The 5,668-nt window shown below is 35.7% G+C and overlaps 1 pseudogene; it reads right to left on the bottom strand.

Annotated features, from left to right (window-relative positions):
* Positions 1 to 232: 232 nt before the first annotated feature.
* Positions 233 to 5,093, bottom strand: LOC127163836 (sodium- and chloride-dependent betaine transporter-like; annotated as a pseudogene).
* Positions 5,094 to 5,668: the final 575 nt, after the last annotated feature.

Below are 5,668 nucleotides of genomic sequence, written 5' to 3'. Positions count from 1 at the left end.
AATCACTTTGTGGAAATCAATTGGATTTCCTCATTGCCTAAAGCTATAGATTACAGGTAATAATGTTGTAAATAATATTCAGTTTCTTGCACAGACCAATCGTTTCACTTCATAAGACATCAGTACATCGTATTAATTTTGTGTTTCTTAATATGCTTTTTTATTCTAAAAATGGGCAGCTGCTGACTTGCATTTTATAATTCACCAAGAAAAATCTTCTCAAAAAAAAAAAAAAAAAGCCACCTACATCTTGGATGGTCTGAGGGTTAGTAAATTAACTACAAGTTTTCATTTTGGGCGAACTACCCTTCTATTTATGCATATTAATAGAGTTAAATTTCCAGATGAACTTTTGTTCATTTGACATCCTGAGTAATATTTATTTCATATGAGCTTGTAATTCTTTATATTGCAAGTCAAATATCCTTGCAAGTCCTATACCTGAATATAATAACCTAACATAAAATCATCACCCTGCCTTCTCAAACTCTGGTGAGTTCTGTGTTTGCTTTCTCTTCTCCATCTTCCTGAATGTGTTGAGATCTCTGAGGTTTAATGATTACACGATTAAACAGTGTGAGACGTGGATTGTTTGGTCGAAGCTGCTTCAGGTCACTAGAGGGGGTGATGATGTCATGACCCTGAGGAGATGGAAAGGAGATTGATACATTAATTGTACAATAACTTTGCTGAAATTACATGACGTGTGTTTGAACAATTATGGGTTGTTACAGATTGCAGTATGGTTCCAGAAGTAAACTGATTACGTACTGTGAACAATTAACTGATTTTTACCAAGTGCGTACAAATATTGTAAGATAAACCAACCATAGGCTCTGAGGTTGTTAACCCTTAAAGACCTAGAACATTTTCGGTGCACCTGACACGCCTGCACTTTTCTTTGTTTTTTTTCAGACCTATTCTAGCAGTCAGCTTCAAGCGCTATATATCATTATAAACAGGAAAACCTGAAGTTTCAGTCTAGCTGTTTAAAATTCCCAATTTTCATTTTGTCCTCTCTAAGGATGAATGAATTTCCAAAATTTTAAGAAAATTGCATGCAACAGTTGGAGGTTTTTACTATGTACTCAAACAGAAACTCCTAAAGTTTGTGAAAATGTGTTATTTTGTGTTTGTTTTCATGTAGGCACGACGCACTTTACTTTCACTTTGAGTTTGTTCAAATTTCCAAAGAAACATGCTAATTGGTGGTTCAAAAGTCCAAAATCTGTTTATTGGTTGAACAGATGACAGTTTGAACCAATCTGGGCATGGGGGTGGGACTAAGTGTCAACAGTCACTCCTGTTTGGCTCAGAGGAATGAAATGCATTGGTTTCTTCTGACAAATCAATGCGATCAAAATGTGATGACATAATCACGTTCACTATGGAGCCTCTGAATATCCAAGTGAGATGAGACAAAAGTGATACCAGAATCTCAGCTTTGCGGTGAAGCATTCAGATGGGATTAGCGGTTGAAAAGTTATTCAGTATTTAAGAACAATTGTTATTTTTAGCCACGGGCGGCTGTCTCAGTCTTTGAGGGTTAATATATGCTTCTGTAGAAGTCAGCAGTGCATTTTTTTTTTTTTTTTATAAAATTATAAAATCTTGTTCATTAGCCTAGTTTATGGTGAAGAACAACATTACCCATAATCCCTAACAAAGAACCACCAATCAGAAAAGACTCTGTAACTTATTCATTCGAACTTTAAAAATACTTACAGAACCAAGACAGATGAAAAAGTAAGTTATCAGTGTTGAGTATTTTAAAACCCTGCTATTTAAATTATGGGTTTTCTTCTATTTTACAGTTTTTACACACAGAATTATGTGTTAAATGGTAAAAAGTCAACATCTGTATTTAAGAACGGAGGACAGATGCTGTGACAGATGGAACTGACTGAGATAGGATGAATAAATGCATGACTAAATGATAAACGGATAGGTTGGATGGATTGATGGGTTTCACTCACCCTTACTAAAGAGACAAACAAGTAGATTGGGATGCAGACCATAGGAATGACTGTGAGGAGAGGTGCCAACTTGTAACTCCAGTCCGGCACAAATTGATCAGCTGCAGACACAGATTTACTACCCAGCAGGTTATACAGCAGAGTAGCCTGAGGGGGAAAAAGAGACAAATTCCTGTAGTTTCAAAATGCTTACCCAATTTGATGAGTAACCATCAATTTGAAAATGAATTCACAACACAAAATGCATAAAACTACACAAAATAGATAGGGACATCCTGAACATACTACAGTATGTGCACTATGCTGATGTACTTTAAAGACCTTCAAGAGCCTAAGCTCTGCCACACCAGCTTTAAAATGATCAGTGAATCATTGTATTCTTCATTTGTAAATTGCTTATAGATAAACCTGTCTGCTAAATGAGTAATTCTAAACGAATATCTATAGTGGTTATAGTTTGCCACTAGTTGTGTTTAAAAATCTATAAAAATAAAAGAGACAGAAGACTCCAAAAAGCTATAAACCATGAAAGATAAACTGCACAGGTTAATGAATGTATTGAAAGAATGGATGCGTAGCTGGATTGCCAATGAAACATGAAACAGTCATTGGTGAACTAATGAGAAAACAATGCAGATTTTGGAAAAATAAACAGTTACAGAGGAGCGAGAGAGTGCTAGAGACAAAATGTGAACTCACGGCACAGATGAGAGGAGTAATGAAGAGCCAGCAGTACTTCAGCACAGGGAATGGTGCGTATCCTATCATATCCTCAATGTTGTCATAGAAACGGTTTGCACCTGCAAACCAGCCATTTGCATGACATTTTTTCTTGTTTACCTTTCTCCAATTGTGAAAATATATGTCTTATTGCATTTATTATACACAGTATTAGTTTTTTGAGTTTTATTATATGAAGTATAGGGCTAAAAGATTGACTCACTCAACTTAAACTAGTTTAAAATTATATATGTGTTCAATAATCACCCATAACTGAGTCACATTTTATGAGCAGTCATATTACAATGTAATTACATAGTAATAATTATATAGTACATGGTAATTACAGTAATTATTTGCTAAAAGTTATTGTTTTAAAACTTTTTCTGATACACTGTAAAGAATGTTTTGTCAGGTAAATTAACTACTCTTATATAATGGGTTGAGTGGCGTCGAAACGAGTCACTGTGAAACAGTATTCAAAATCCATTTTACTTTCATAATATGTCAAAGTGAAACACACAAAAAAATTTAAAACATTATGTCAAATACTGGGAATTTCACAGCAATGGGTTGTGTCTCTTACCATACACCCACGCGACAACAACTGACTCAAAGCAGGCGATAAAAAGCAAGTTAGTTCCACTCGGCCCATAGGTGTCCATCACAGTAAACAGATGAAATCCTCCCTAAAACATTGCATGCAGTAAAATTAGAAAACATCTAATATCTAATATCTATTTTCTTTATTCTCCATACCTTTGTGATGAACGGCAGACCCAGTAAGAAGCATATGACGGCGATTGCCAACACCAAAAGCTCTCGCCGTTTTCTTAGAACTCTAGGAAATAGGTCTGTGAAAGCCGTTGCTAAACTCTCCACACACACAAACTGCAAAAGACATAAATATAAACCCTAATAATAAATCCTAAAGACTTAAAGATAAATATTATAAAATACCATGTTATATATAGTATGTGATGCTGAACAACCATACCTGGCTATCAAGGCCAAGAAGAAGTACCATAAAAAAGAAAAGAACAGACCAGAACTGGGGCCCAGGTAACAGAGAGAGGGCTCTAGGATATGCTATGAAAGCTAATCCAGGACCTGCAATACAGTACAATATAATCAATCAATGAAATTGTTTTACATTACTGTTGCATAACCTTGATTATTAATAACTGAGTTAATGAGAAAATTAATGAATTATTCATTCATTCGTTTAAAACAAGTTATCTGAAATATTTCATCCATAAATTACAATTGACCTTTTTAATTTATAAATTATGTTGTGTCCAAAGTATAATTCAGACATACATAGGCCATAAGTGTTGGGCTGAGATGCTCTCTTGTGGTGGATAGCATCATAGCAAGAGACTATAACACAGTACATGCTTGCAGTTGGATTGCCAATTCCTTCTGAAAGTGTTTTTTTTTATAATTTTTTTAAGGCAAAAATGTTCATAGAGGCACAAAATTCACTGGGTTCTTTAATACACCTCATTGCGCTCTAGATGTTCGTTTAAGGAGATTGAAAACAACATCTGTAACTCATTAATTAGAAAGCAGTGTCCACATATTTTTTGCTGTGTAGGTGGTAATGGTAGACAATGAGATGGGAGGAATGATGCATGGTTTGCGAATGGACATAAAATTTGTTAACACAATACTTTTGAAAGAGAACGCAAATGTTTTGTGAGATAACACGGATGTTACTTTTGCAAGAAAACGCAAATGTTTTATGAGAGAATGCAAAGTTTCTTGGGGGAACACGGTACTCGTGCAGGCAAACGCAATATTACTGAAATGTAATTTTTCCACCCATCTCATTTTTTTTTCATAACCATGTCCCCTTAGGGGCTTCATACTCATAAATAATGCAGTGCATATTATATCTAGACAGCTTATAGTCTCATCATAACAATATTTACCTGATGATGCTATGTCTTCCATGGGTAAACCTAACTGATGGGGCCATGAACCCCAGAATAGAAAAGACGACAAATCCAGCAAAGATGCTGGTGGAGCTGTTCAGAATACAGAGTGCTATACAGTCCCTGTGAAACACAGAATATAGAAATAACAATAAATGATGGAATGCTGATGACTGTGATATATTTCAATGGGTGGGTAACTGACTTGTAGCAATCATTGTTGTATTTGTTATAACTGCCCAGGGCTGTTAGGACTCCTTGACACACAGCGTAAGAGAAAAACACCTGAGTGCCTGCATCACGCCATACCTGCAGAAAAAGAGATGAAAATGCAAAATACAACTTATTTGAATTGTGGGGTGTAATTTGACCTGGACTTCACATATTTACTGTAGACATCCAGTTTTGTTTCCGCCAGTTGGAGCAATGCACTCCTTGAATGGGCCTCTAGTCTGCACATCTGGTTACTATAAGCAGGGTTAGAGAGCTGACATCCTCCAATTCAGTTTTGTAATGCTAGTGTTTATTCACTTTCCAAGGCTGTATATACATGAAACCCTATCTGCCTATATATTTATACACACTTCCTTTGTGAGTACATTGTTTCTGAGAAGGTAAGGGAAAGTAGGAAAGAAAATAATCAGCCGAACAAAGATAAAACAAAACCAGTCCCTTAAGCCTCCCTTAAGCTCACTGTGCTCTCACTGGACTCCCAAACAGGAGTGAAATAGTGATTTCGGAGGTAGAAGAAAGCTAAATCTGGCCATGATTCTGGTGTACATTGATCTTCTTCCAAAAAAAAAAAAAATGCCTTGAAGAGGGACGTGGCACCTTTTTAAAAAACAACACAACTTTTTCAGTAAATAGTGTTGCTAAACACATATAAAATATTTGTACTGCGTAAACAAAAAATGAACTAGAACATACATGTGTCACAGTTGGTTGCAGGGAGGTACTAACTTTACAATGAAGAGAACAGACAATACATAACAGCAACTGAGGGCTATATATACAAAGGAACAAACAAGCAAGGGC

The sequence above is a fragment of the Labeo rohita genome, chromosome 4 (genome assembly GCF_022985175.1).
Source record: "Labeo rohita strain BAU-BD-2019 chromosome 4, IGBB_LRoh.1.0, whole genome shotgun sequence".
Lineage (NCBI taxonomy): Eukaryota > Metazoa > Chordata > Actinopteri > Cypriniformes > Cyprinidae > Labeo > Labeo rohita.
Note: the sequence above shows the minus strand (reverse complement) of the source record. Positions and strands in the feature narration are given on the sequence as shown.